At 43.8% G+C, this 12057-nt stretch overlaps 1 protein-coding gene across 3 annotated transcripts in view; it reads left to right on the top strand.

Moving 5' to 3' along the window:
- Nucleotides 1-4110: 4110 nt before the first annotated feature.
- The window catches only part of LOC110536462 (zinc finger and BTB domain-containing protein 7B), a 24675-nt gene continuing 16728 nt past the window's right edge, over nucleotides 4111-12057 (top strand). Inside the window, exons 1-2 of one of the 3 annotated variants that reach the window (XR_016490887.1) lie at nucleotides 4111-4562; nucleotides 9499-9617. The gene's annotated coding sequence lies outside the window, so the exon portion shown is untranslated. Of the gene's footprint in view, nucleotides 4563-9498; nucleotides 9625-12057 lie in introns of all 3 variants that reach the window. The other 2 variants (XM_021622243.3, XM_036940158.2) reach the window with 2 other exon arrangements.

The following is a 12057-nucleotide window of genomic DNA, read 5'->3' as shown; positions in this document are numbered from 1 at the left end:
AGGTCTGACAGCCCCTTAAATTGAGATGAGATAAGAGAGCTGTGGAGATATATATGTGGAGAGATGTGAAGAGATGTTGTATATTTGGAGAGATGTATATTTGGAGAGATGTGAAGAGATGTTGTATATGTGGCGAGATGTGGAGAGATGTTGTATATGTGGAGAGATGTTGTATATGTGGAGAGATGTGAAGAGGTGTTGTATATGTGGAGAGATGTATAAGTGGAGAGATGTATATTTTGAGAGATGTGAAGAGATGTCTATTTTGAGAGATGTGGAGAGATGGTGTATATTTGAAGAGATGGAGTATATGTGGAGAGATGGTGTATACAGTGCCTTGCGAAAGTATTCGGCCCCCTTGAACTTCGCGACCTTTTGCCACATTTCAGGCTTCAAACATAAAGATATAAAACTGTATTTTTTGTGAAGAATCAACAACAAGTGGGACACAATCATGAAGTAGAACGACATTTATTGGATATTTCAAACTGTTTTAACAAATCAAAAACTGAAAAATTGGGCGTGCAAAATTATTCAGCCCCTTTACTTTCAGTGCAGCAAACTCTCTCCAGAAGTTCAGTGAGGATCTCTGAATGATCCAATGTTGACCTAAATGACTAATGATGATAAATACAATCCACCTGTGTGTAATCAAGTCTCCGTATAAATGCACCTGCACTGTGATAGTCTCAGAGGTCCGTTAAAAGCGCAGAGAGCATCATGAAGAACAAGGAACACACCAGGCAGGTCCGAGATACTGTTGTGAAGAAGTTTAAAGCCGGATTTGGATACAAAACGATTTCCCAAGCTTTAAACATCCCAAGGAGCACTGTGCAAGCGATAATATTGAAATGGAAGGAGTATCAGACCACTGCAAATCTACCAAGACCTGGCCGTCCCTCTAAACTTTCAGCTCATACAAGGAGAAGACTGATCAGAGATGCAGCCAAGAGGCCCATGATCACTCTGGATGAACTGCAGAGATCTACAGCTGAGGTGGGAGACTCTGTCCATAGGACAACAATCAGTCGTATATTGCACAAATCTGGCCTTTATGGAAGAGTGGCAAGAAGAAAGTCATTTCTTAAAGATATCCATAAAAAGTGTTGTTTAAAGTTTGCCACAAGCCACCTGGGAGACACACCAAACATGTGGAAGAAGGTGCTCTGGTCAGATGAAACCAAAATTTAACTTTTTGGCAACAATGCAAAACGTTATGTTTGGCGTAAAAGCAACACAGCTGAACACACCATCCCCACTGTCAAACATGGTGGTGGCAGCATCATGGTTTGGGCCTGCTTTTCTTCAGCAGGGACAGGGAAGATGGTTAAAATTGATGGGAAGATGGATGGAGCCAAATACAGGACTATTCTGGAAGAAAACCTGATGGAGTCTGCAAAAGACCTGAGACTGGGACGGAGATTTGTCTTCCAACAAGACAATGATCCAAAACATAAAGCAAAATCTACAATGGAATGGTTCAAAAATAAACATATCCAGGTGTTAGAATGGCCAAGTCAAAGTCCAGACCTGAATCCAATCGAGAATCTGTGGAAAGAACTGAAAACTGCTGTTCACAAATGCTCTCCATCCAACCTCACTGAGCTCGAGCTGTTTTGCAAGAAGGAATGGGAAAAAATGTCAGTCTCTCGATGTGCAAAACTGATAGACATACCCCAAGCGACTTACAGCTGTAATCGCAGCAAAAGGTGGCGCTACAAAGTATTAACTTAAGGGGGGCTGAATAATTTTGCACGCCCAATTTTTCAGTTTTTGATTTGTTAAAAAAGTTTGAAATATCCAATAAATGTCGTTCCACTTCATGATTGTGTCCCACTTGTTGTTGATTCTTCACAAAAAAATACAGTTTTAAATCTTTATGTTTGAAGCCTGAAATGTGGCAAAAGGTCACAAAGTTCAAGGGGGCCGAATACTTTCGCAAGGCACTGTATGTGGAGAGATGGTGTATATGTGGAGAGATGTTGTATATGTGGAGAGATGTTGTAGTATATGTGGAGAGATGTGGAGTGTGTAGCAGCATGTAAGAGGTTAACAGCAGTGTCAGACCACAGGATTAGTAGAGAATAAATAGGACTGTAATTGCTGCCTGTCACTCTGGCTCTGAACTAGAGGACCTGCAGGGAAGTCCTATTCTGGGGCCTCAGCACTGGAATCACAGAAATGTCTTAGAGGATCACCTAAGGCTTGCAGGACATGGACAGAAAGAGAAATGGATTGCAATTATTTATTCAGTATATATTTCAGTGTGTTAAGGATTGTGTGTGCCTCCCTGCAGAGAGTGAGGTGACAGTGGAAACTCTGATACTCCATCATGTAACAGGTTATTAAGTCTATAAGGGTAGGCTTGGATTCAGCACACTCAGGTGGGTCACACACTCCTTGACTACTGGACCAACTGTGTGAGGGTGTGCATTAGTTCCACTACTGTCAGTGCATTTGAACTTCTGCAAGGAAATTCTTAATTTGATTCTTTGCTTAATGAAATTGAATTTGGGGAGATTTTGGGGAACAATAAAACAATATTCTAACTTTGTAGGTGAACAACAAGGTTACCCACTGTGCACAGACCTCAGTCTAGTATTGATTTACATTTGGTTGAGTTGTCAACTAACGTGAATTCAATGTGAAATCAACAAAAACAATTCACCATGTCATTGGATTTAGGTTATAAATTGGATGAAAAAATAGAAAATGCCTTTATGTAGATTTTTTTTTTCTAATACAATTAGTTTTCCACGTTGAAATGACGTTTTTGCCCATTTGGTAGTGTGAATTGCAGTAACACACACGTCACACACACCACACGCAACAGCAGCCAGATAGGTAGCCAGACCGCAGATTGAGCACAGATTTAAGGTTAGGGGGCGGCAAGGGGAAGGTGGGCTGGGTGGGCTGGGTGGGTAAACCACAAGATGTTATATTTAGACTTCCCATCACTTCAAAATCTGCCATCTCTCTCTCACACACACACACACACACACACACACACACACACACACACACACACACACACACACACACACACACACACACACACACACACACACACACACACACACACACACACACACACACACATTGGAGGTGTTTGAGAGAAGGGGGGTGTATGCAGGAGCAAAGAGCGCAAGATGCAAAACTTAGAAAGGATAAGGTGATTCCTTCTGTGTAGTTACCACTTCAAACAGGAAGCTGATGTGTGTGTAGTTTGCTACAAGGGGAGGGGTGTGTGCACAGTGCATGTGACTCTAACCTCATTCTCTCTCTAGTGTGTCTCAAGATTCTTGCATCAGCCCTGTGTTGTCATACACTCTTCAGTCTCCCTCTGCACTGGAAACAGTGAATCACTTACAGTAGAAAATGTCCTCTTTACCAAAAATTGGATTTTGAATTGCCTTCAGTATATCACAAGATCACAAACACACACGCGCGCACAGTGAGATATTATTCTTACATGAAAGTCCCCCAGCGGTTTCAGTAGAGTGGGTGTCCCCCAGCTACTGTAGCCTGTACTGCTTCTAGTCTTCTCAGAATTTGGGGCGAAGTCTCTAAGAGTTATTAGAAGGAGATTGGAGTTATTTTAACACTCAGCAAGCCGCCATGAGACGGCTGCTTGTCATAGCTGTCCGTAAATATATGGCAGGGGATGTGACTTGTGACTGAGGCTGAGTAGTAGCCTACATACCCTGTATATACTGTATGTGCACCTGCTGGTTTCTCTGTCTCTATGGTCACCTCTTGTCTTGGTCGCCATGGCTTCATTTGCAAATGAAATGCTTAAGGTGCGCATAGAGAGAGAGAGATGCAGGGAGGTGGGAAAGAGAGAGAGAGAGAGATGTACAGTAACAGCCTGCCAGAGGCAGATAAACTGCACGAGCACCATAAATAGCGCGTTTAAATAAGGCGATCCATTTCAAGTGGAAATATCCGCTGCAGCTGGCACACGCAAATGCCCTCAAACGATTATCTCCATCTCTGTGCCCACCTCTTAGCCCCGCTGTGATCCCTCACAGACCTTCAACCTGCCCCGCGAGTCTCTATAACAACATGCCCACCTCGGCCCTCCTTCCCTCCCACCTCGCTACGACAGACACTTCCGCTGGCCTATCGCACCGTGGCCGACCCCTGTGCCCTGCCCACCCCAGCGGTCCCTCTCCAGCCCCGCCAGAGCCAATCCGCGACGGGGTGTAAAGTAGGGCAAGCCGCTTCCTGGTTCAAGGAGGAGCTGCCTGGAGTTGGAATGGGCCAGCGGAGTCAGAGAGGGGGGAGAACAGCCCAGCGAGCCGGCGGTCTGCAAAGAGAGAGCCGAGGCAGGGGGATATAAACGCCGGCAGAGACAAGAAGAAGCGGATATTACAGAGAACTCCCGGGCAATACGTGGTTCGTCAGAGGGACTGGTGTGAGATTTTGGACAGTGCCGAGAGAGCGGTGACCCCCGGGGAGCGACGAGGGGGGGGGGAGAGGCTGGTGGGAGTGAATCCAGGAAGTACAGAAGCCGGTCAGGTGGGACGCGACGAGATAACATAGGTGACACCGGCGCACAGGTAAACCCGCTCCCTCACTCGCTCTCTGTTTTGGGGGGTTATTATGGAATTCTTAAAGTTAGGACTTTACGCTTGTCTTTCCCATTTTCTATAACAACCGCTCCTGACCCCCCCCGGTCCTAACCGGGGTTACGGGAGGACTACGTCATGGGTATTCGGTAACTCCTGTGTGACGTGTCGACAATAATTTCTCCCAATGATTTTCGCGCTCTCTTTTCCTAGAGGCTTATTTTGACACAAGAACGCATACTATTTAAATTACATTAACAGAGAATATTTATGTGATCTCAGGTTAGTTGCTCTGTGTTGCTACCTGTGTGGATGTGGCCAGGTGAACAAGCAGGGTCGACGGGTACACTTCTGGAGGCTTGGCTTCTAATTATAGCAGCGAACACCGGCTGACATCCAAAACCTAACCTGTTCTCACGCACATCGCCGGCCTCTGTAGGCAATAAGCCATGTGCTCCACCACAGGGCAACTTTGGCCACGAATTCTATTATTCCACGACCCTTTCAGTGGGCTATGCTGTTGTCACCACACGTTGACATATCCTTTATCTTAAATTGTATAGCTCTGTTGCTGATGTAATGTTCTTGAAATGTATATTAATGCTGGATGGATGAGGGCTTTTACATTTATAAAACTTAGGCTATGGATGGTGGGAGGCTGTCATGTGTGCCTGTGACTGCATGTGTGTGTGTGTGGGTTGCTGACTCGCCCCTCTTGTGGTACAGACAGACCTGCTGAACCTGCCAAACTGGCTTGGGTTTGGTCCTCTGTCTGAGTTTGTTGTTTGATATACCACTTTATGGACACCATGATATTAGTCCAATCCACTGAAGGGTTTCTGGTCTACAATGTTTATTTTTCACACAATAGTTCTCCAAACAGTGTTGGGTCTAGTCCTGAACTTCAGTGCACCTGGAAGGAATAAGGAAAACATTTGCCCTGTAACAGTATGTAGGCTAATATTTGTACTGTGGGATTCCGTGTGTGATCTTGACAAATAGGTATTGTTGACGTCTGCGATGCAGATTAGATTTGTCACCAACCCCAACTCTGTGAATAATTCCACTATTTAGTGTGAGAGATGGAAGGGAAAAGAGAGCGAGAAGCAGAAACTGTTCTACACTGTCAACCCTAATTGCCACTTGTCTGAATTGAAGCAGTCTTACTACCAACTAAATGACAGTTGGGAGACCTGGAAAGTCTGTGTAGACTGTCTTTGGCTTAGTGGTAACTGATCTACCCCTCCCTCTCTTCTCATCTCTCCTTCTGGTGTCATGGTAACTTAATTACTCCTGTCATTTACTAGATCGGACTGTTCTCATGATCCCTCTCTCTCCCTACCACACACATGTACACACTCACAAACACCAAATTACATTTACATGCACCTTCTCAATTCTGACAGATAATGGGTATAGTCGCTGCTCTTGCCACTGAGTATGGGATAGTGCAGAGTGTGTGTCTGAGGATGTCTGTGGTACTACACAGGTGTGTGCTGTGCCTGTTTCCCAGCCCTGTTCATTGTTAGTGTAGGCCACTTCTGCTCTGTGGCCTGGTGAAGTGGGAAGTGGTCTTTCTCCGTCCCCCACCCTGAACCACTCACCATGTCTAACACAACCTCTGACACACTGTGTGTTTAGGTTCATTTTCTTTCTTTTTATTCACTCTTTATATCCCACTTCTGGATTATCTTTTGATCTCCTGTTTGTCTCTCTTTTCCTTCACCTTATTCCCTCAGTATTAGGCCCCTTTCCTCCCCTGTGTCTCTGTCTCACGAAGCAGATATTAAATACTGTGCCTAGAGAAAGTTTGTTGCATCAAAGTGGGATTCAAATGGATTTTAAAAAAATACAAATTGTCAATGATCTAAACAAAATACTCTGATGGCCAAGTGGAAGAAAAATTCCCACATTTTGTTGTGTTAGTCTGAAATTTAAAATGGTTTCAATTGAGATTTTTTGGTCACTGATCTACAGACAATACCCTATAATGTCAAAGTGGAATTATGTTTTTTTTTTTTTTTACATTTTTACAAATGAAAAGCTGAAATGTCTTGAGTCAGTAAGTATTCAACCCCTTTGTTATAGCAAGCCAGGAGTCCAAATTTACAAGTCACATAATAAGTTGCATGGACTCATTCTGTGTGCAATAATAGTGTTTAACATGATTTTTCAGTGACTACCTCATCTCTGTATCCCACACATACAATTATCTGTAAGGTCCCTTAGTCGAGCAGTGAATTTCAAACACAGATTAAACCATTGTCCTGCTGAAAGGGGAATTAATATCCCAGTGTCTGGTGGAAAGCAGACTGAATCAGGTTTTTCTCTAGGATTTTACCTGTGCTTAGCTCCATTCCATTTATTTATTTATCCTGAAAAACTCCCCAGTCCTTAACGATTACAAGCATACCCATAACAAGATGCAGTCACCATTATACTTGAAAATATGGAGAGTGGTACTCAGTAATCTGTTGGATTTGCCCTCAACATGAGTTGCTATGCCACATTTTTTGCAGTATTACTTTAGTGCCTTGTTGCAAACAGGATGCCTGTACAGAATATTTATTCTGTACAGGCTACCTTATTTTCACTCTGCCAATTAGGTTAGTATTGTGGAATAACTACAATGCTGTTGATCCATACTCTGGTTTCTCCCATCACAGCCATTCAACTCTTTTTAACTGTTTTACTGTCACCACTGGCCTCATGGTGAAATCCCTGAGCAGTTTCCTTCCTTTCCAGCAACTTAGTTATGAAGGACGCCTGTGTCTTTGTAGTGACTGGGTGTATTGATACACCATCCAAAGTGTAATTCATAACTTCACAATGCTCAAAGGGATATTCAATGTCTGCTCTTAATTTTTTTTTTACACATATACCAATAGGCACCCTTCTTTGTGAGGCATTGGAAAACCTCCCTGGTCTTTGGGGTTGAATACAGTGCATTCAGACCCCTTCACTTTTTTCACATTTTGTTACTTTACAGCCTTATTCTAAAATGGATTTAAAAAAAATTCCTCTCATCAATCTACACACAATTCCACATAACGACAAAGCCAAAACAGGTTTTTAGAAATATCACATTTCCATAAATATTCAGACCCTTTACTCAGTACTTTGTTGAAGCACCACCAATCTTCTTGGATATTATGCTACAATCTTGACACCTGTATTTGTGGAGTTTCTCACATTCTTCTCTGCAGATCCTCTCAAGGTCTATCATGTTGGATGGGGAGCGTCGCTGCACAGCTATCTTCAGAGATGTTCAATCGGGTTCAAGTCCGGTGTCTGGCTGGGCCACTCAAGGTCATTCAGAGACTTGCCCCGAAGCCACTCCTGCATTGTCTTGGCTGTGTGTTTAGGGTTGTTGTCCTGTTAGAAGGTGACCCTTCGCCCCAGTCTGAGGTTCTGAGCGCTCTGGAGCAGGTTTTCATCAAGGATCTCTGTACTTTGCTCCGTTCATCTTTCCCTCAATCCTGACTAGTCTCCAAGTCCCTGCCGCTGAAAAACATCAACAAAGCATGATTCTGCCACCACCATGCTTCACTGTAGGGATGGTGCCAGGTTTCCTCCAGATGTGACACTTGGCATTCAGGCCAAAGACTTCAATCTTGGTTTCATCAGACCAGAGAATCTTGTTTCTCATGGTGTGAGAGTCCTTTTGGTGCTTTTTGGCAAACTCCAAGCATGCTGTCATGTGCCTTTTACTGAGGAGTGGCTTTTGTCTGGAAACTCTACCATAAAGGCTTGATTGGTGGAGTGCTGAAGAGATCGTTGTCCTTCTGGAAGGTTCTCTCATCTTCACAGAGGAACTCTGGAGCGCTGTCAGAGTGACCATCGGGTTCTTGGTTACCTCCCTGACCAAGGCCCTTCTCCCCCGATTGCTCAGTTTGTCAGGGCAGCCAGTTCTAGGAAGAGTCTTGGTGGTTCCAAACTTCTTCCATTTAAGAATGATGGAGGCCTCTGTGTTTTCGGGGACCTTCAAGGCTGCAGAAACGTTTTGGTACCCTTCCCCAGATCTGTGCCTCAACATAAGGCTGTCTCAGCGCTCTACGGACAAGTCCTTCGACCTCATGGCTTGGTTTTTGCTCTGACATACACTGTCAACTGCGGGACCTTATATAGACAGGTGTGTGTGCCGGTCCAAATCATGTCCAAGCAATTGAATTTACCACAGGTGACAAATCAAGTTGTAGAAACATCTCAATAATTATCATTTGAACAGGATGCACCTGAGCTCAATTTTAAGTCTTATAGCAAAGGTCTGAGTACTTGTGTAAATAAGGTATTTCTAATTTTTCATAAATTAGCAAAATGAAAATGTTTTTCACTTTGTCGTTATGGGATATTGTGTGTAGATTTGACGAGGGGAAAACAATATTTAATCAATTTTAGAATAAGGCTGTAACGTAACAAAATGTAGAAAAGGTGAAGGAGTCCTGAATACTTTCAGAATGCACTGTACAGTATGTGTTAGAAATTCACTACTCGACTGAGGGACCTTACAGATAATTCTATGTCTGGGGTACAGAGATGGGGTGGTCATTCATATCATGTTAACCACTACTATTGCACACAGAGTGAGTCGCTGCAATTTATTATGTGATTTGTTAAGCAAATTTGTACTCATGAACCTATTTTGGCTTGCCATAACAAAGAGGTTGAATACTTATTAACTCAAGGCATTTTATTAATTTATAAAAATGTCAATCTAAATTCCCCTTTGACATTCTAGGATATTGTGTGTAGATTAGTGACACAATCTCAATTGAATCCATTTTAAATTCAGGCTGTAACACAAAAAAAAGGGGTTGAATAGTTTCTGAAGGCACTGTATGTGTATCTTGGTGTCAATCTGGCAGTCCTCTGGGATCAATAAAGTTTGTTCAAATCATCTAACTATCCAAACATCTCATCCCCTCAGCTTTGTATCCCTGGAAATCTTTTGGCTCTGCTGGAGAAGAACAGAAGCAGGAAGAAGTGGAAAATAGAGAGGGAGGAAGAGAGCAGGGACCCGTCCTCCTCTGAGTTTATGGACTGGAGGTAAGAGGTGTGGAATGTTGAGTGTTGCACATTAACTGCATTGAACTAAAGAAAGTATTATTGTCCCAGTCGTTGACAGCGCCTGTCCTACTATAGGTATAGAAACTAGAGATTATATGACATGGCTGACCTGGGGTGCTGCAGGCCACTCTCATAAAAAAAATCTGTGAACCTTCATACATGTTAAAATGTGTTGAATGAGGGCACCCCCATAAGATACTGATTTTGGTGCAGTCCAGTATGTGTCAGGAAGGAACCCTCCAGAGTCTCACTCTGTCTTCTTTCACTGATACTCAGCCAGGGTTTTGGACTCAGTGTTTGGAATACGGTTCACTTGAACACGCAAATCCAAGGGCCAGCAATGGCTACATTTACATAAAGTCATTTAGCAAACGCTGTACTTAGAGTTAGTGTGTGGGTGGGTGTGTGTGTGTGTTTGCGAGCAAGTGACAGATCATGTGATTGGGGCCGTGCAGAAGTGTGACCAGTGTGTGTGTGTTATAGTAGGGTGGTGAGGGTGGTGGGGGGTGTGTGTGTGTAACAACAGTGAATGGTCTTTAAAGGAAAGAGGAACATTTTAAGATAAGACACACACACACACACACACACACACACACACAATTCCAGTAAGTATATGAATTAGGGCATGTGGCCCCGTATATAAATTCCCCCTGTTCACAATAGGGGTTTCAGTTTCAGATACATACAGTAGGCTGAGTGGGAGGACAAGACAGGGGGAGAGAGAGGGGGAGGACAAAGTCCCCCTCTTTACTCTGCATCAGCAGATTTAAGAGCTTCCTCCCTCCCTTCCTTTCCTTCTATATCTTTACTCCTTCTTATCAAATGTATCTTCCTCTCATCCCCCCATCATCCCTTCATACATCTCCCTGTTCCCCTACACCACCCATTCAGTCCTCCTTTATCTGCTCAGCTCCTTCATCCATCCATCATCCCTTCATACTTCTCCCTGTTCCCCGACACCACCCATTCAGTCCTCCTTTTTCTGCTCAGCTCCTTCATCCATCCATCATCCCTTTCCATATTCCCTCATTTTCCCACTCTTAGAAGGGTTGAACTTTTAGACTACTCTTAGGGCCATCATAGAGTTTCTGCATATTATCCATTATTCCATTCACACACAGTGGTCAGAGTCAGGGACATGTTCTGTTTGGTTATTACCATATAAGGGCAGTACAAACATTTGAACCAATACATTTCATGTAGGCATTCACCATAATGTCGAGATGCTGTGCCACTGACTAAGGTACTCTACTGAATGTTCATGGACCCCACAGCCTAGTTTGCCTCCAGTAGATCTGTCTCACTAGAGGAAGTAGTGCATTTGGCATTTCTCCTTTTTCAGTCTCCAGTTTCTGTTGTGTTTCACAGCCCTATCTCTCTCTCTCGACCACCGGCCTGCCAGCCTACCAACGCACACCACCCGCCTACTGCCAGGGGGATGGAAGAGCAGGAAGTGGCAATACTTTACTTCCTGTAATGACAGACGCCCCTCTAAGATGAAAAGAGTGTCAAAAAGTAGTGACAGAGAACATGATTTGTTTTTCTGGTAATGGTGTAAATGTTGGTGTAGATAGTGAGGGGGCGTTGCTCATAAACAGGTACAGTGAGCCAGCGGTTCAGGGAAAGAGAGACAATGACACACCGCAGAGAATCATCTCCTGTATCTTGTTGTGAAAATGACCCCTAACCTTTTAGATCCATTTTGATGAGAAATGACAGCTTGATGTTGTAGCTGTTGTAAGTACAGTACCATGAGAAGGCAGTATTCCAGACATTGAGAGTGCGGTATTCGATGAGCTCTAATTCGCTAAGCACCAGTAGAATTTTCCCCGTCAACGTTTGAATCTTTAGTCAAAGTGCTGTACTGCTGTGATTGGACGAGAGATGGGTGGGTGTTCTGACCAGTGACAGTAAGGCAGACATTCTGTTGTGTTTCTCAAAGGAGAGTTGAAATAACCACATATTCTATGTATCAACCCTTTCAGCCACGGATCACAGTAAAAGCAACCGCTCACCCCCCTGTTGACAAAGCCCAGAAAACACTACTACAGTATCGTCCTGATGATGTCAACGAAGTGTTCCGCCTTTTGAGCTTTACGACCTCTGATTGGGACTGTTAAACTAAACACACACTGTTCGTCACATGTTGACATGGTCTCGAGAGGATATCAGACTAACTGTCATTGTTTTTTTATACTCTAGTTTCCATGTCCCTGTCCCCTACCACTATCAATATCTCTCTTTCTCCCTGTCCCCTACCGCTATCAATATCTCTCTTTCTCCCTGTCCCCTACCACTATCAATATCTCTCTTTCTCCCTGTCCCCTACCACTATCAATATCTCTCTTTCTCCCTGTCCCCTACCGCTATCAATATCTCTCTTTCTCCCTGTCCCCTACCACTATCAATATCTCTCTTT

The sequence above is a fragment of the Oncorhynchus mykiss genome, chromosome 2 (assembly GCF_057628025.1).
Source record: "Oncorhynchus mykiss isolate SJ-2025 chromosome 2, ASM5762802v1, whole genome shotgun sequence".
Classification (NCBI taxonomy): domain Eukaryota; kingdom Metazoa; phylum Chordata; class Actinopteri; order Salmoniformes; family Salmonidae; genus Oncorhynchus; species Oncorhynchus mykiss.
Note: the sequence above shows the minus strand (reverse complement) of the source record. Positions and strands in the feature narration are given on the sequence as shown.